The following is a 21,174-nucleotide window of genomic DNA, read 5'->3' on the forward strand; positions in this document are numbered from 1 at the left end:
ATTGGTGAGGGACAGCACAGCAATAATATTAGATTGGTTCTTACGATATGTTTTAGTTGTGGAAGTCGATCATAGAAATATCTTCCCTCACTGACAGTTCACTGTGATTGGTTATAATCGGGATTAGGACTTTGGTTAAGGCTAGAATTAGTGTCATGTTTAAGGCTAGGATTCGAATTCAGGGTAGACAGAATGATGTTACAGGCAGTTTTACAGGTCAAGTGTTCGTAAACACAGTAACAAAATCTTACCACAAACCTTATTAGAATTTGATGATTATATGGACCCATGTAAGCACTCACAATGTCCCATGTGAAATAGAATCAGGGTCTAATCTTAAAAATGGTATGCAAAATCGGGATAATTTGATTTTGGGGCATGCAATTTTGCACAAACAGATGTATGGGATCAGCAATCAGTCAATCAAATGTGGGAGCATATCTACAATTTGAACCTATGACTCCCCCACAACAAATGCCATAATGGTGGTAACTTGCAGTTGTAATCCAATACTAATCCAAAACTGAAATGATCAGACTCCACATTTAGCATTGTAAAGTTCTTTGCAGTAACCATCTGTTAACTATGGATGTATTTGTTAGATGTAGCGGAACACAAAGTAATTTTTTTCTGCATTAATGAATATCAGGAGTGCAATATTAGCTGGTAAAATGTAATGTTTTCCATCTATGGTTTTACAAAACCACAAGCAATGCAATATAGGTAGAAGATGGATAGTGATAAGTTGTTACTAGAAAATGCCCTCAGTGCAAAACATAGGTTCGGCTACTTTCTACACTAAAGCAATGTTTAGCTTTAAAACATACATTCGGCACTTAAAATATGTATCATATAAATTTTAAAGTCAATTAATATGCCAAACGTATTGGACATGTTTTATATGAACACTATTAAATTAATCTGGGTCACAAGGTGCGGGTATAACTGTCATGGCTACAAGATCTCATAGATCTGCTTAAAAATAATTATTCATCCCACAAAATTGGGTCCTCAAGTGAATTGATTCAACCAGGCACCTGACCCATTGTTTGACATCATCCCTTCACTGGACTTCATTAGAGGTCTAGCCTGCACATTATTACAACCTGTCACTCAGAGGTTCACCTTACGAAGACCGTGCCCACTTTTTCTCACCCTCAAAACTTGGTTGGTTTGATTGTACATAGTTTGATATAATTACCATCTGACTTCCCTATATATAATTTGCTGGACCCACTTTATATTGCCTTTGCTGGACACTAAGCATCACCTGCAAAATGTGTTTAACATTACATTTAGATTTGCATTTGGGGATAATTTATATTATTTTATAAACATTTGCATTATTGTTCGACTATTAATGTACTTGTTTAAAGGGCTAATACTTAATCTGTTTAATTTTTATGATGCACCCGCCCCTGCCACTCAGTCTACCAACTGTTGTCTTCATACCCCTAACAGCCAGGTCCAAACCTACAAGATCTGCATCCAAATAACACAATTTTGGCCAATGATTCAAGGTAATAGATTTCCTTTCAATCTCCATTAATGGAAGATGAACCATCTCTACTGGCCACCCCTCTCTCCCCTCATCTCTGAAGTACTTACCAATGTTTCCTCTAACATGGTCCATTTAACAAATTTGAAACAGAGACAAAAGCAATCAGGAAGACTCTTCTAAAAATTCAAATCCAACAGCATACTCATACAACACAAAAATGTATTCGTCAAGAGGAGATTAATGACTTGGAGAACCGTGTTCTTCATTATTGGCTTCCAACAATGCTAATTTTTCCTTTTGAATGAGTACATAGCAAGGGTCTGTAAAATCCTATTCTTCCATGTCATGAGCAGGCCAAGGCAATATTTGAATCATGAACTTTATGGACAAGGTACCATCTTACAAGTCTACAGGAAGAACCATTAATTTAAGTACCAACATCATCCAATTATTTTCTTCTGGGACTATTCCACATCATTTACAGCCAGGTGACAGGACTATTCTCCTATAAGCAAGGTTCTGGTTGACAAACATATAAAATTCACTTGCAATACCTTACCAAGCTGAGGATCACTTGTGAGAATAACGCTACTACTCGTACTCTGAGTAAGGCACAAGAAATCAACTTACTGAGTTGATCATCTTCTGAAGATTCACCCCATTTATGGTTCACCAGCTTTTTGGATATAGACAACCTCTGGGTTCTGAATTAACTCTTATCTTTTCTAGGTCATATAGACTTATTATTGTTCATAAATCATATTGATTTTGCTCCACTTTTTTAAATATTTCTCACTACTTTTCAAATATTATGTTCATAGCTTACACTCTATTATCACCTTGCAATGAATTGAAAGAGAGTGAGGGTTGCTCTGTCATATCTGCAGCAACCTATATATAATGCATTCCTCAATATATTTGAATATATCTTGACAGTAAGATACCAAAATGCATTGGAATCGATTTTGGGACAGGAAACAGTCTAGAAATGCTTTATTAAACCACAATTCTGTCCCAAAACTCATCTAACCAGCTTACTTCACACACCAATCTTGCAATTTCCAGAGTGTTAAACATAACCCCTTGTCTTTTTTTTCTACCAGTAACGCTTGGATAATTATGGCACTTCAGCCTAAACATTACTGGCAATATTCAATGTTCCTTACATTTCTTCCAAACCCTTACTTTCCTGTCCAACTCCTTAAATGATGGCACAATAGCTCCTTATCCTGAATTGTAAACTGTTTAGACACTCACCATTATAGAATTGTAACACTAGCACATGAGAAATTAGAAAAATCCTCTTAACTTTAAATCCCCCCTTTTTGCTTTTTAATACATTTGCACATATATTACTATATTAAAATGATTTTACCTACAAGACAATGACTGAACTCATTAGACAACATTGTTTTAAACCCTTCTCAAGCTCATTATTTTAACACTTTGCTCTATGGTTGTATTTGAACAGTACTGTCCATTTTTAGTATTTTTTAGTATTTTTTCTGGTACTAAGCTGAAATATCCTAGATTTATTCATACATTAATGATAGCTGCCAGGAAGACAATCCTTCTCACTTGGATTTCATCTAAGTTCACCTTAGTATTACATCAAACTAAATTAGCTCAGCAATTATATTAGACTAGGTAAAAGCCTCCCAATGTACAGTGTGGGAGGTTTCTCAATTATTTAAAGGGACACTATCACCAAAAAAATCTTATTATTAAAGTGTAAATATTTGTTTGGTTGCTTGGTATTGTAACTCCGACACCCACCATACTCTACTATATTTATTTCAAATAATAGAATGTTTAGATTTAAATAAAATCTAGTTTGATCTACATTTCTTTCTTGTTATAGTTGTGTAGAAACTATCACAAGTAAAAGTGTGAAAAAAATCTGATTGCTTTAATATTTTATTGATCCTAAAGGACTATCTTAGGAGACCTACAGGCAGCCACACAATAACGACTTTCCTCTTACTGTGTGTGTAACATCTTATGTCTGCTTTCACTAATCGTAAAGTTTGTACAACAGAAAAATGTAGAACACATGATGGTAAAAGTGTGATGTAAGCCAAATTTATTTATTCAGTCTGAATGGTCCTTATTTTATGGTATTTGTTAAACTATATATGAAGAACTTGATGATGACGTAGAGTTCATTTATCCTGATTTAAAGTTGGTTTAATGCAAATCATCATTTTCATTTTTCCTAGAATATATACATTATATAGATTCTATGTTAGAGTGCACATGAGGTATACAAGAAAAACATACAGAATAATTTGAAAATCTTAGCATAATTGGCTGCATATTTAAACTAATAGGAGTGAATGCATTTAAATAATGTCAGGAATGGTTATAATGTATGACAGTTATGTTCACTGACTTGTTTAACAGAATCAGTGAAGCTGAAAAAAACATCATCTTAACTCAATGACAATTCAGTTGTCTGAAGTTGTTAAAAGAAAAAGCAATGCAATGCAATAAAATTAATACATGACAACATAAAGATGTTTTCTAGTAGAGGGGAATTCAGTGTCTTGTTGAATATAAAATGGTGACTTTTAGGGGCAAAGAATATTCGTCATAGAAAATCTTAAATCTATTGGACAATGGAAATTGTAAATAACCCATTCAATTAAATGAACACTCCAAGCTCACTGTAGTGGCTATGTTGCCAAAAGTACTCTGATGCCCTCCTCCGCCAATTGCAAGTAGTCAAACCTTTTTAGAATGGTTTGACTTTTTACATGGGGCCTGGGAATTTGGAAGCTGTTTTTTTTAGCAAAGGCCAGTTGTGCTGGAAGCTTCCTTCTCTCCATCTGTTAATGGCTCCCAACTGATTGCCATTTAAAAAAACCAAAAAAAAACCCCATACTAAGTCTTCACTGAAAACTATTCTACTAACCTACTTCTCTAATACTATCCTTAGCTTTTGTGTCACTTTATCCCACTACATTGTTTGTGGTACTTTTGGCTGAATTGGTCATTTCAGTCTGGATTCTAAACATAAAAGAATAGATTCTTATTACATAACATACTGTTATTCATTCTCAAAGAGTTAAGAGTAACTATAGAAGAAAATTCACAGCTGTAAGTTGGATATAGAAACATAGAATGCGACAGCAGATAAGAACCATTCGGCCCATCTAGTCTGCCGGATATAATTTCTAACCCAGTTGAATACATTATTTAATTGAATTATTTCGGACAAAATATGTAACCTTTTGACCAGCAATAAAACAATTTATTCTATATCTTCAGAGACATATAAAAATGAAAAATAAAAAAATAAATATGAAAAATTAGCAGTTTGATGGGATTTAAACCTGAGTCTGTTTGACTTTTGGCTTGTTACTCTGCATCCCATGCATAGGATAATCTGCATTTTCTGAATAACAATATCATGGATTCCCTTTTGTTTTTTCAATCAACAATCTTTTTTTATCATGTTAGAACAAACCTGGCAATGGTTGTTGCTTCCTAGTACCCAAGGCTATAATGCAGCACCACTCATATCTGGTGTCCCAATAGCTTGCATTAAAAAAAAACAAAAAACTTTTTTGACTGTAATATAATAGCAGTCAGTTTCCTTCACACGTGTGCGTTTCAGGGCCTGCCAGGGCACAGTGTCACACCAGTGCAACTCATATCTGGTGTAACAGTAGTGTACATTTAAAAAAAAAAATACAGGGGGCTTGTTGTCACCTTTCGGGGTGACACCCTTGGTGTTGTACATGGCTGGGTGGAGGAAGAGACCTTCAATGACATCAGTGAGGACATGGCTAGCTTGGTATCCAACCTTGTGCAAAAGGGGAGTTTGCGGTTGTGCAAATGGACTGTTTGCGGTTGTTTGCGGTGCGTTAAACGGGGAGTTTGGTCTGTCACTGTGAATCAGGCGTAACCTTTACACTACCTGATCTATACAACATCATACCTGATGTTTTAAAGCACGTTATTCTAAACAATTTATGAATGTTAGGTGATTTATGCCTTTTATGGATTAAAACCAGACTCTGCATCAACTATGTAATTTTCCATGGGAGTTTTGCCATGGAACCCCCTCCGGCATGCCACAGTCCAGGTGTTAGTCCCCTTGAAACAACGTTTCCATCACTATTGTGGCCAGAAAGAGTCTCTGTGGGTTTTAAAATTCGCCTGCCTATTGAAGTCTATGTCGGTTCGCCCGGTTTGCCCGTTCGCGAACATTTGCGGAAGTTCGCGTTCGCCATTCGCGAACGGAATTTTTTTTGTTCGCGACATCACTATATATGGCATATAAGATTGCTGCTTAGAAAGCATGTAGAAATAAGGCAAGATAGTCTCAATTGTGTTGGAGTACTAGTCCCATGTTACAGAGATGAAGGTCTATACATTACTAATGTACAATGGTAGTGCTCATACGACGACTTCAGCCAACAATTTGTTGCACTCAGCTCCAGATATTTTTAAAATGTGAAGAGGAAAACCATTGACTTTACAAGAAAAATAAATAAATAAATATATATATATATATATATATATATATATATATATATATATATATACACACACTTGTTTTAAAATAGTTAATTAGATGGATAGATGGATCGATTACTAGATCTATCTATCTATCTATCTATCTATGACATCATCAAAATCTATTATTACATTATGTTTATTAATGATACCTCCTTGGTACAAAACCAGTCCTGGAAATCACCTGATTTTTGTAAGCATTCCATGGAACACACAGTAAATTGTATTCAAGAAGAAAATCTCAGGTGAATGGTGAACCATTGAGAAAGCTTGTCTTTTGCAGACACATCTGAAAAAAACCTTCTTCTGCTCTGCGTATATTTTTCCTTAAGACTGATCTATTTTCTTTTTTTCAGCAAGTGCTTGCATATTTTTCATGTCATTGTGTGAACTATTATATAATTTATTTAGTAAGTAAAAAAATAATAATTTTCCAGTATAGATCATTGAAATTATAAAAAAGTAATTCCTTTCCAAAATGTCACCACCCTCCCACTACCCCCAACAAAATTCATACAAAACCTTGAATAAAAGAAGCACTATGTATCATATTCAGCATCATTAAATCACAATGGAAAAGCAAACAATGAAAAAAATAAAGATACTGAAAGACCAGGAGAGATTACGTTATTTGATGACATGTGAAATGTGTTAAATGTACATATTTTTCAAATGCACAAATAAGTAACAAGATGATCCCGTATGTGTAATAAAATGTATATTAAATAATGTCTGGGAGCTGTGTATTCCCATTAAGTTATATATAGAATCCCGTTGCCGTAGCAATGCTCCAGAAGGTGCAGTATACAACTTTATTTTTCTGATTTTCCTTTCACACTCCTGCAAACAAGTTATTTGCCCGTGCATGGGTTTTTCTAGGGATATATTCACTAAGTAGTGTATTGCGGTAAATTAGCATCTGCTATGCTAAATATAGGCTTAAAAGACCAAAATTGGCCAAAATGATCAATTCAGGCAATTTGGAGATTGTTTTTCCAACCGATCTTCTTTTGACTACCGAGTAGCCAGTACAAATACTATTGAAAAAACCTCCCACAGAACTTGATACTATTCATAATTATGACCTCAACTATGGTTGGAAACATAGAAAAAAATATCTTTAATTTTTGTCCCTCATGTTCAAGCAGTTATTCCTTATACTTCCTAGTAACTGTACTAATGCTGCATAGCATGTACATATCATAAGCAGTTTTTAGAATTTTGATTGCGTTTCCACGAGACTCCCCTTTTTTGCTTTTTTTTTTTTGCAGATTTGAATTTTTAAGCAAATCATCGGGGAGTTCTTACTTGTGGATATCACTGCAATGTTAATTATATTTTGTTATCGTATCTACACATCTTAGACAAGCTGGGAAACTTTGCTTTTTTACTTTATAACAGATAAGGTGATACAGACAAAAAAAAGTGACATAACACTCCAAACAGTTAAATGAAATACTTATTAACACTCCTTCGAATTGTTTATGTGTTAGAAAGTAATTTCAAGAGTGTTTTGGCAGTGATTTTAGCAGGCCAGCAACATTTAATACGAATAATTCATGAACACTTTAGCGTCTTTTGATTCTTCATCTTCCTCATCCATCTTCTACATAAATTACATGGACATCCCACTGCATGTGTTTATGCACGTCCTTGAGCAACAGATTTAGACATTGCAGGTGCAGACCCCTAACAATTTGTAGTTCTTATTGTCAATTCCACCTACTTGTGATCAATCTCAGCTACATTTTATATATTTTATGTTCTTTGATATTACTTACTTTATCATTCAAGGACATTAGCATATCTTTCTATCTGATGTCAATAAAATCTATTTTCCTATTTGTTGCAAAAATGTTTCAATAAACTAAGAATATAAAAGATACAAACCGCTGTATGTTTCACCTTGATAATAATACCCACTATACATTTTTATTTGTTTATATTGCACTAGAGTCCATTTTTGCATATTTCCGTAGCATGCTGTGATCATGCTGCAGATAATGTTTTCTTGTATAGACATGCAAAAATCAATAATGGACTCAGTGATGTAAAGGGAGAATTTAACGGTAGAGACACTAATAGCGAATAGAAATTGCGGTCTATTTCATATTGCTTTAAACTGATTAATATAATAAATTGTTATCATGATTGTCAACTTATAACAACCAGCAATGTTAGACATAAGCATCTGTGTGGACATTCCTTAAAATGCCCATGTATAAAAATAGGTTTCATGTTTTTTTTTTTTTTTTAAAAGAGATCATAAACCTGTCTTAAAAAAAACCCACAAACCTGTCTTATGTAAGTAGTTTTTGTAATCATGTGTCTAATTTTTCTTGTTTCTATTACTCTGCTTGTTTGCACCAATCTCCAATGAATTATTTATATATTAACAGAGGCATAGCTAGAAAACACAGAGTCCTGGTGCAAAACATGCCTTGGGCCCCCCCCCCATATGTCGCTCCTCCTGTCCCCTCCATGTGTGTCATTGTAACCCCCACAGCTCCGCCATGTTTTTATCCCCCATGTATCTCATTCTACACCAGCTACTCCATGCGTCTCGTCTGCCTGCAGCCCCTCCACTTCTCTCATCCACACCTGCCCCTTCATGTTTCTCATTCTAAACAGCCCATCCATGTGTCTCATCTCCGCAGCCCCTCCATTTGTATCAATTATCCCCAGCCTTTTTTAAGGTTTCTGCTTTATATAACTAGACATCTGACTGGTTGGAATAGGACTTTATAAATAGTGAATATTTTTATATTTACTTTTAATACGCGACAGGTTTATAAGTGAATAATACTGTGTGTCTTGTCAGTTTATTTAATCTTTATATGTAAACAGTTCTATTGATGTGTCTACTCATTCATTCCAGGGAAAAAATGAGCAATCTCGTGTTTCTAAAGAACAGAGGGTATAGACAGTCTTTATATTTGGAAAGAGCTGTGTATGTGATTCGTTTCTATACACAGAAGAATATGAGAGCAGACTTTTTATTGTGCAAATCTGTTTATGTTGTCAGCCTTGATATCTTTGAGAAGCCATCATTACTCAGTTATGTGGTTGTCTGGTTAGTGCATTTTAAGTTTTTTTAAACTGTTACTGTTTCTGTATTTTTATTATTAATCATATCAATGAAATATAAATCCACTGTTATTTTTTTTTTATCTTAACAGACCACTCCAAGCACCACAACAACTACAACTTGCTGTAGGGTTTATAATACCAGTAGTGCCTTGATGCCATCCCATAGTACTTTATAAAATGTTTTTACAATGGTTTCACAACTTAACTGGGTCATGCTGTGTACCTACACCGGAACTCTGCTAACAGGAGTTCCGTTAGCTCCTATGAGCTAAACAGGGGCTTGCATGGCAGCGTTTAATGGCCTAGAGCCAGGGAACAACTTGTACCATCACCACTACAGTGAGCTGTAGTTGTTATGGTGCTTGGCGTGTTCTTTTAACTGTTTTATATATACAGCAAATATTCATATCTATTTAATATTTTAATGCTGAATTTGTCTTCCAAATTGAAGATCGAAAGATAACATTATTTTCCTAATCTAAGTTATTTTATATATTATTTGATGACCACTTCCAGTTTCCAATAAATAATCAAATCTCATACATCTTTAATGCATAGCTTCCGCTAAGTATTTGCTTCCCTGACATATCCATTAATGCTACATACATTCCTTCCACCCTTTCTATGCCCTTCCTTTCCAGTTATGTTCTTGTCTCAAACATCTTCTTCTGGTCCATGTCATGTTTTTCTTTCTGTGACACAAGAGATTCTTAGTAATTGATTCTCTTTTTTTTTTTTAACATGCAGTATCTCTACATATATTTTAAGTACAAACTCAAAAGATGTATGAAAATGAATGCATTACATGCACTATAGCTCTCAACTTTTATCTATCTATCTTTATCTATTTATCTAATATATTATTTGTTTTGTTGTTTTTATTTAATGTTTACTCATACTTGGTAAAGTTCTATTCATCATACTGTTTATTTTAGCCAATTTGTTATTGGATGTATGTGCCGCTCTTGAGTATTTTATGAATGACTGCGACAATTGTATTGGGTGCCACATGTAGACTTTAATAAATACACCAATACTTTATGTCCTTTTGTCACCTTTGTTGCTCATTGCTGTAATAGTCAATAACAATCTCTCCATGTTCTTGATGGTTAAAGTACAGCAAATGGTCTACTTTCTCTTCACACCTAATGCGCACCCAGCATCTACCTAGTCGAGTCATCAATAGACGTACTGTGTATTTTTCCTTTAGATGTTTCCTTATCCACTGAAGGATCTCTATTACATCAATGAGTGGGAAGCTATTTTGTTTTAATGATTTCTTTGCTGCCTTTCAGAGTTAAAGGGTCACAGAGAGCATGCCTACTTTTTTGTCGTTGCAATTCTGGTAGTGTTTAGGCTTTATTCTGTTACAGCTGTAATGCTACAAGTAAAAGTATTGTTAATAGACGACTGAAAGAAGACTTTAAATATAGAATGAAATGAAATACACACAGAAGTCAATGGGCACTAATGCACTTTTAGAAAATATATGTATATTATTCTTGCAGTTTTCTGATTCATTGAATAGCTTTAGTTTAATGAACTTAAACCTTTCAATGTATTCAACATAAGACGCAGATTACTGAACACTCATTTGTCGGAATCAGGTTCATTGCTTTATTGATAATTATCCTACGTAATTTGTAATACTGAGAAAGAACACATTATACAGAGCTTGGAAATTCTTAAATGAAACTTTCTTTGTTGTTTAAATTTTAAGGAAGTAACTTTATTTTGTTACTTTCATTTCTCTTTCAGTTTTTTTTATATTCTTTATTTATGGTGTTAATTTTTCAATTTTTCCATTTTAAGAATATTATAACAAAGGACTCAGAGATACAATTGTCATGGTAAAGATTATACATGTACCATTAGTACAGTTTTAGAACATTGGCTAACAGAGATTTTTAAGAAATTAGTGCTTTTCAGTTTACATATTGCGCATTCCCTCATTTGTGAGCATGGTATCAGGTATTTGCCCTTGTTGGCGGAGAACTGGCTTTCCTCAGTCGCACCTCCCATAGTTGTTCTGTAGCCATTTCCTGAGGAAACGGAGGTGTAAGGATGGCACCCCTGATGGTGTAAATGGTGAGCGCCCGAGTTCGCTATTGGGTCTTAGTTTTAGAAATTGATATGGGATTTTTTGTTACTTTAAAGAGTGATGTGTATCAGGTACTAGAGGCTGTGTAACCCCATGGTATCAAATCTTTACAAGGGGAATGCCTGGTGGTTCGTTGTATGCGATTGGTGTTCTTCAAGTACCATTAAAAAAATTGAGTGTAGAGGAGAAAGGTATGGAAGTGACACTGGAAGGATATGAGGAGAGTAAGTGGGAGTGGGTGTGGGGTTCAGCAGAAAGGCAAGAAGCTCTTTCAGTTTTAAGATTCCGGTTTTGCATGTTTATTTTTATGTTTGTCTGGGTTTTTTTTTAAATTCTTTTAAAGATAAATGCAGCCTAGTTGGAAGGATAAAGACAGAGCTAAAGTGCAGTAGCAAGCAGACAGTAAGTGGGAAGTGACACTCTCAGACAATGAGCATAGCCTTGCGTAGCCTGGCAAGGAGATTACCGTAGCAAGGCTGGAGCTGTAGGAACTTGAAAAAGTCCAGGTAAGTTTTCATACCATTTTAAAAAGATCACATTTAGCACCATTAACACTGCAGTGTGATGCTTATTTAGGTTTATTGTAGATGCTACTATACTTCTAATGTGCATTGTCAACATAGCATACCAGGTAGTGAAAGTCAACTTTACTTTAAATATATATATATATATATATATTTTTTTTTTTTTAAAAGGTCAACATGTATATATTAATTACTGATAATAATAATAATAATAATAATAATAATAATATTGAAAGTAGATTTTATAATATTAATAAAACCATGAAAATATTATAATACAAATTAAATTTTAAAAAGGGAAAAAATAACTTGTCTCCAAAACTCTATACTCTGTAGGATATAATTTATGTAGACCTCATTGTGCCATGGTGAATTGTAATTCTGAAGATGTTAGAAAAGGGATAACTTTTCTTATATTTCTGTAGGATGATGCCTGAATCCCTGGTGAGAACACTTGGCCCTGATATAGTCTTCATAGTAAAATCTCGTCCTTCAACACCAACGGATGTTAGTCTTCATATGAATATAGTCGTTATGTATAGTAATGTATTGTAATATGTCTTGTAATGAATTACTTTATTGCAAATTTTATCATATCAAAGGAAACATTGGAAAACAAAAGGTCAAGAAGCATTCATCTTTATCACTTCATATAGCGGGTTTTGCTTCCTCTATTTTTCTCATTTTCTATATTCTAGATTAAAAATTCCTTCCAAAATTATGTATATCCTTATAGTTATATCCTTATATCCTTATGATTGTATTTTTAACAATGATACATTTCTATGTATCTTACCTTTTTCAACGACTGAAATATCATCATGAATATCATCATCATGATGCAAACCTCTAGAAACAGCTTGAGGCTAAGATAACAAATATTTCTGTGAATTGATCATTTGAGATAATTAAGTATTTTGTGATATTTAATCATATATATATATATATATATATATATATATATATATATATATATACAAATAAACATCTGCTTGTTCAGATTGTGGTATTAAGAATATATTAAAATATGTAAAACATATATAAATATTGTAATGCAAAGTCCTAGATTTTTCTATGTTCCTGCTAAGGAACGTACGGTTCTCCGGTATTAGTAGTGGAGGCTGGGAACGGCAGCCGGTAGAGCCAAGGTAAAAATAGTCAACCATTAACTAATACTATACTATTATGCCTTTAAAAGTCCTATAGTTATAAAATCTACTTTCATTATTATTATTATTATTATTATTGTCATTTAAATAGTGCCAACAGATTCCGTAGCGCTTTACAATATTATAAGAGGGGGGATTTAACTATAAATAGGACAATTACAAGAAAACTTACAGGAATGATAGGTAGTTGAGGAGCCTGCTCAAAGAAGCTTACAGTCTATAAGAGGTGGGGTGTAAAACACAATAGGACCCAAAATAGCAATAAAATAAGGTGGGAGTGAAGCAGAGCTGGAGGAGAGAGTAGAGTGCTGCACTTTAGGAGAGAGCAGGAGACAGGTATGTAAGGTAGAGGTTATTCTGGGAGGCCATAAGCTTTCCTAAAGAGATGAGTTTTAAGGCACTTCTTAAATAATTGAAGACTAGAGAAGAGTCTGATGGCGGAAGGCAGGCTATTCCATAGGAAGGGAAGTGCCTGCAAGTGTGAGTTGGCTGTGCGAGCAGCGGACAGGAGAAGGTCACGGGCAGAGCGGAGAGACCAAGAAAAGGTATACCTTGGATCTGTGAAGAGATATAAGAGGGGCTAGAATTGGCCAATGCTTTATAGGTATGGGTTAGCACTTTGAATTGACTCCTATAGGATACAGGAAGCAAATGTAAGGACTGACAGAGGGTTGTGGTGTGAGAGGACAAACTAGAGAGGAAAATCAGTCTGGCGGCAGCATTCATTACAGACTGTAGTGGGGCAATACGGTTTTTGGGAAGATCCATTAGGAGAGGGTTACAATAATCCACATGGGAAATTACTAGAGCATGGGCAAGCTCCTTAGTAGCATCTTATGTAAGAAAGGGGTGGATGCGGGCTATGTTTTTAAGATGGAATCTACAGGACTTGGTAACATGCTGGATGTGAGGCTCAAAGGTCAGGCCAGAAACAAGTATGACACCAAGACAGTGTTACGTTTACTAGGGAACCGTAACACGCAGACAGGACAGAGTAGAGAGAATTGCAATACCGATCCTTAGAATGGTCAGGTTATGCAAAAAAGGGATAGTCAAAACACGAGCCGAGGTCAAGGGATACAGAGAGACAGAATAACAAAGACAAAGCCAAATATCAGTAACCAGGAAATCCAAATAACAAGTGCAACGTTCAATGGTAAACCAAAGACCACAACAGGGCACTGAGGCAAGGGAGAGGCTAGCTTATATACACACAGTGTGTGTCTGATTGGCTAACCTCCAATTAGTGTTAATCACAACACGTGGTTTCTTCCCTCCCTTGTGGTCTCGGAGGTCATCACTGTGTGCCGGGTCACATGACCGGCTGCAGCACACATATAATGAAGCTGCTCTGGAGTGTGCAGTTTCAGACACACTGCCCATCTGGAGACAGAGACCAGATGATGCCACTCGCTGAGATGAGGTAAGCAAGGTCGCCGCGAGCGTCGCGGGGGCAGGGGACCTCACCGACAGCACACTTCCAAGGATGGACTGATGGATACCAGTAATTTAAAGGTAGAGTGAAAGAGAAGGATCAGTATTAGGTGGAGGAAAGACAAGGAGCTTAGTTTTAGAGAGATTTAGTTTCAGAAAGCGGTTGGACATCCAGTCAGAGATCGAAGAAAGGCAAAGCAGTGACACATTGCAGGACGGCAGGGGAGAGGTCTGGGGAGGAGAGAAAAATCTGGTTGTCATCAGCGTACAGGTGGTAGTGGAATCCAAATGAGGTAATAAGTTTGCCAAGAGAGGCAGTATAAAGATAAAATAGAAGGGGACCAAAGACAGAGCCAATATAAAATAACTCAACCATTAACTATTACTATACTATAATGCCTTTAAAAGTCCTATAGTTATAAAATCTACTTTCATAAGATTTAACTCTTAAAAATAGCATGAAATGAAGATTAGAGATGTTGCGAACATAAAATTTTCCATTCGCGAACGGCGAACACGAATTTCCGCAAATGTTCGCGAACAGGCGAACCGGGCGAACCAACATAGGCTTCAATAGAGAGGCAAATTTTAAAACCCACATGGACTCTTTCTGGCCACAATAGTGATGGAAAAGTTGTTTCAAGGGGACTAACACTTGGACTGTGGCATGCCGGAGGGGGATCCATGGCAAAACTCCCATGGAAAATTACATAGTTGATGCAGAGTCTGGTTTTAATCCATAAAGGGCATAAATCACCTAACATTCCTAAATTGTTTGGAATAACGTGCTTTAAAACATCAGGTATGATGTTGTATCGATCAGGTAGTGTAAGGTTTAATCCCGCTTCACAGTGACAGACCAAACTCCCCGTTTAACGCACCGCAAACAACCGCAAACAGTCCATTTGCACAACTGCAAACTCCCTATTTGCACAAGGTTGGATACCAAGCTAGCCATGTCCCGTTCTTTGTCCTCACTGATGTCATTGAACGTCTCTTCCTCCACTCAGCCACGTACAACACCAAGGGTCCCCAAAAGGTGACAACAAGCCCCCTGGGACGCCTGCTGTGTTTGGTCTTCCACCTCCTCAAAGCCACCTTCCTCCTATGACTCTTCTTCTTCAGACTCCTCTCTCTGCATTGCCTCTCTCTACATTATTATAAGGTGTGTTAAGTAGTACTATTCCTATCAGTTTCATCCCTGTTACGTCCCATATCAGGGGACATGTATATGGCATCGATTTTAGGAACCGGGAGATGGAAAAAGATGCTTGGTCGGTCCTCCTACTTCAAATTTGGGGAACTGCGTGTGCAGTCTAATGTGCCACCAGATAGGAGTGGTGTGTTAAGTAGTACTATTCTTATCAGTTTAATCCCTGTTACGTCCTCTATCAGGGGACGTGTATATGGCATCGATTTTAGGAACCAGAAATGGAAAAAGATGCTTGGTTGGTTCTCCTACTTCAAATTTGGGGCACTGCGCGTGTAATCTAATGTGCCACCAGATAGAAGTGGTGTGTTAAGTAGTACTATTCTTATCAGTTTAATCCCTGTTACGTACCCTATCAGGGGACGTGTATATGGCATCGATTTTAGGAACCGGGAGATGGAAAAAGATGCTTGGTTGGTCCTCCTACTTCAAATTTGGGGCACTGCGCGTGCAGTCTAATGTGCCACCAGATAGGAGTGGTGTGTTAAGTAGTACTATTCTTATCAGTTTAATCCATGTTACGGCCCCTATAAGACAACTAACTGCTATTCAATCTATTACAGTCAAAATTGTATTTTTTTTTTTAATGTACACTACTGTTACACCAGATATGAGTTGCACTGGTGTGACACTGTGCCCTGGCAGGCCCTGAAACGCACACGTGTGAAGGAAACTGACTGCTATTATTTCACAGTCAAATTTCTATTTTTCTTTTTTTTTTATGTACACTACTGTTACACCAGATATGAGTTGCACCGGTGTGACACTGTGCCCTGGTAGGCCCTGAAACGCACACGTGTGAAAGAAACTGACTGCTATTATATTACAGTCAAAAAAGTTTTTTTTTTTTTTTAAATGCAAGCTATTGTGACACCATATATGAGTGGTGGCACTGGGCAAGTGACACACACGCTGGCAGGCAGGCAACTGCAATTAGATTACACAAAAAAAAAAGCAGACTGATGTTCTAGCCCTAAAAAGGGCTTTTTGGGGTGCTGTCCTTACAGCAGAGATCAGATGAGTCCTTCAGGACTGTAGTGGACACTGAATACACTAGCCTAGCTATCGATTTCCCTATTAAATCAGCAGCAGCTACACTGTCCCTCCTATCACTAAGAATGCAGCTTCAGAATGAATCTAAAATCTGTCCAGGAGGTGGGAGGGTCTGGGAGGGAGGGTCTGCTGCTAATTGGCTGGAATGTGTCTGCTGACTGTGAGGTACAGGGTCAAAGTTTACTCAATGATGACGAATATGGGGCGGACCGAACATCGCATATGTTCGCCCGCCGTGGCGAACGCGAACAAGCTAAGTTCACCGGGAACTATTCGCCAGCGAACTATTCATGACATCTCTAATGAAGATGATTAAAATTAGATTAAAAAAAATCTATTTAGATTTAAATTTTAAATTAACTGTTTGTCTCTGTTGTTTTTAGTTATATTTGGATTCGTCATAAGAGATACTAGGCAATTTTGTATAACTAACAATATATATTTTTGTGATTAGCTTGTATAAATATGATGTCCATATACTTTTTCTAATCTCTTTCCTTACCCAAATTAAGCCTAAATATAGTTTCTATACTCAAAAATACTCCTGAATAGCAATTCATTCATAAGTTATTACTCTTACTCTAGTTAGACATTATTTATTATATACTGACAAGTATTTTAAAAAGAAACAACAATTTTGGAAGAATCCAAGGTTTTTTATTCCGTGGCTCTCATTAAGTTTCCAGTCGTCAAATCTTCCCTTAATTATTTCAAATCTCTACCTCCTCTGTGTAGCCATAACCCAGCACATACTTGAAAAAGGAGAAATCTCAATGGATCCTTCCTGGTAAAATATTTTATAAATAAATAAATACATTTAAAAGTAAAATATAAAAGTAAATGTCATCATATATTGTAGGCTATTGTCCGCATGTTCCAGCAAACCTCTATACTCCATCTCCACATATTACTAGATTTCCCCTCTGTATTTCCACACTCCTTTTCAATATTTTTAGCCTTAAAGGGTGCTCCAATGCCAGGAAACATTTTTGTTTTCCTGGCACAGCAGAACTCTGGAGTGCCCCTTTCCCTCCCTCCCCCCACCCCAAGTTGCTGAAGGGGTCCCCCCTTCAGTGACTTACCGGAGTCCAGCGCCGATGTCCCTTGGCGCTGGGTCAGGCTCCGGCTACTCTCCTCCCCCGCGGACATCAGCTGGCGGGGGGAGACCTAATGAGCATGCGTGGCAAAGACCGCGCACAATCATTAGACCTCCCCGATTTCGGCAATGCTGGAGGTCCTCACATAGCGTGAGGACGTCCAGCATCGCTGAAAACACTTTTTGTGTTCTATGAACACGGAAGTCCATCTAGTGGCTGTCTAGTAGACAGCCACTAGAGGAGGCCTAAACTCTGCAAGATAAATATTGCAGTTTATGAAAACTGCAATAATTACACTTGCAGGGTTAAGTTTAGTGGGAGTTGGCACACAGACCACTCCAATGGGCAGAAGTGGTCTGGGTGCCTGGATATCCCTTTAACTCCATGTTTTTAGCTTCCACCTCTCACTATTTCCAAACTCAGACCTGCAAATATTCCAATTTCTTACTCCATGTATTGCAGGAAAGACTAATGCCATGAAAGTCCTACTTCTTTGAGTTCTTGATTTATCTTTAGATGTATTGTCCATTACCAAATATGTATAGCATATATAAAGGGCAAGGTAAAGGAACTAGCTAGGCAGAATCATGGATCAAACAAAACTGTTCTTCCATTGTCCATATGATTGTTTTTTTATTTAGTTATACAATGATTTGGAGTTGCAAAATTCAGATGACTCATAGTTCCCCCAAATTTCAGACAAATCACAATTTGTTTAACTCAGTCACTGGTATGAGCTCAGTTCCTTTCTGTCATAGAACACAGTATACATGTTATCTTCTCCTCCTACATTACAATGAGTGCTCTGACTATGCCATGATTGAACTTGCTTGTGGTGTCAATTGCTAAGTCTATGATTTCTGTTTCAAAGTAAACAGAGCATAAATTAAGTTTAACGCAAGCTGTAAGTGATTTTCAATCTATTGTGTAATTTCCAGAGGCATAATGATTCCCCTTTAACAAAAATAATTAGCCAATATATATATATATATATATATATATATATATATATATATATATATATATATATGTTATTTTTAATTTATTTATTAGTAACCTGTTTGCAATTACATCAGAGTAAATCTGGAAATAATAGAGCGGTACCTTGTATATAATGTAGAATAATTTATCTCATTAACTAGAAAGTAGAATAAAGCTTTGTTCTGGCTTAATTTATAGTTTAGTTTAAACATCAAGTTATCATAAACACATAAGGCAAATAACATGAATAATAATTAGTGTCATTTCTGATGAATGTACATTTCAGTGATATTTTGATGGCTTTAAATCCGTGTGATACTGTAGGTTAATTAGATTTGACCTTGTCTATTTCTGTTGCTACATTAACACATATGCATGAGATGTCTATCTGGTCTAATGGTTTAAAACCAAGAGCTCTGTAGCTCTGTAATGATAGCTCATTTAATGAGATTCATGGTAGAAATCTTTATTTAAATTGATGAATATTTTGCATCGATCTTCTCAAAATGCATGGAACCATTGTCTTTCTCAAATGTGCCCACTTCCAACTGCTTCACTAAGTGAGATGCTATAATAATATACTTAGCATTTGTGTCATCCATGGACCAATATCAATATTGAAATTAGTGATGGCTGGTGATGACGAGGTGGAAGGTATATATTCACCAACTATAATCATCGTCACCCAAACAACATCTGCCACATTTTAATATTTTGTAAGATCTGTATACTATGGAATTCCATATCTGGAAGTTAGGTAGACAACACATCATGATATTGGAAGTTAGGTAGGTAGACAACACATCATGATAATGGAAACGTAACTTAAAGGGAAAGTTTATGAAAATAATATACTTACATTATTGCAAAGTTTGTGGTGCAAAAATAAGCTGGTACCCACTCTCTGCACCAAGTAGCGTATAACTGCAGAGCTATCAGTTAGGCGGCTGGTGCTCCCAGTTCCAGGCTGCTTGCATCAATTTAGTCCATATTGTGCTTGCAATACACAGCCTTAACTGATCTCTGTATCCTTTCTGGAGAGAGAGCCTAGCTCTCACTGTTGATACACATGGCTCATTCACTAAACTGTGAACTAAGTTATGTGTAAATGGTATGTCTGTGTTATGAACAGAACCACTCCTGGGGAATAAACAACATGTTCAGCAAGAGTTTATGGATAAGATCAGATCTTAAAAATAAAAACTGGAGATCAATTATTATAATATATTTTTTTCTTTAAAGGAAAAGAGTAACACTCTAATCCAGGGCTGTCCAACCTGTGGCCCCCCAGATGTTGCTGAACTACAACTCCCATGATTCCCCGCCTATCTTTTTAATTGAAAGAATCATGGGAGTTGTAGTTCAGCAACATCTGGGGGGCCGCAGTTTGGACAGCCCTGCTCTAATCAATCAATATGCTTTGGTCATCCATTCCAACCTGAGGAGTGATCAGGTTGATTTCTAATCAACTGTATAGCTTTTACCCTTACCCATAATTTTTTTCGGGGGCAGCGGGCAATTTTACTTCCAACCTGAGGTGAATGCTATAGGAACCAGATTTGCGCCAAGTAACGCTAATCAATTTATGGGGAAGTGGGAAGATGAATTTGTCTGGAACAACTCCCCATTGAAGACAAATCTGGTTCTCTAGCAGATGACTGTATTTGTATCTGGAATGGAGACCTTTTATCATTTCAGCATTTTAAGAAATATTTTAACTATAATCCCTATAATCTTAAATTCACTTTTAATCACTCATATGAAAGAACTGGGTTTCTGGACCAAGAGATCTACATACAAAAACATTCAGGAAATCGGTTGACTGCAAATTGTTTTATCCTCGCAAGAGTTTCCACTATAGTCAATTTAGGAGGATAAAATAAAATTGCTCCAAACTAGAGGTATGCAAGACCCAAATGGAGAATATAAAAAAGCGGTTTATTCCCAATAGTTTATCCAGTTTTGGATAAGTTATTGGGAGATAAACCATTATTTATCCTTGAGATCCTAATTTAAAGACAATGCTAGCCTCAACTATTAAGACTCATAAAGAGAGCAAGATCGAAAAGAAAAGAAAAGAAAAGAAAAGGCTTTTGGAGATGTGGAAAATGTCAAGGGTGCATGCATAACACTATACAGGAATCTTTAATAAAGGATTTTTTTCCATACACATACCCAGTAGAAATTCAAGATCAGACCTATTTGTATTGCAACTCAACAGGAATAATTTACCTGTTGAGCTATCCATGTAGCAAACATTATAAAGGAAGGACCAAAAGACCTTTTAAGATATGTTTTGGGGACCACATTTGAAATATTAAAAGAAGGATCACTATACATAACCTACACAAATACTTGTATCTGTTCCATTTAAGAGACCAACAGGGACTTTAAGGACTGAAAGGAGTGGTCTAGAGAAAGAATTAGATAAAGCTGAACCAAAATTGATATTGAATTTTTTTGCACTATAAATCATCATAATAATAATAG

The sequence above is a fragment of the Pelobates fuscus genome, chromosome 2 (assembly GCF_036172605.1).
Source record: "Pelobates fuscus isolate aPelFus1 chromosome 2, aPelFus1.pri, whole genome shotgun sequence".
NCBI lineage: Eukaryota > Metazoa > Chordata > Amphibia > Anura > Pelobatidae > Pelobates > Pelobates fuscus.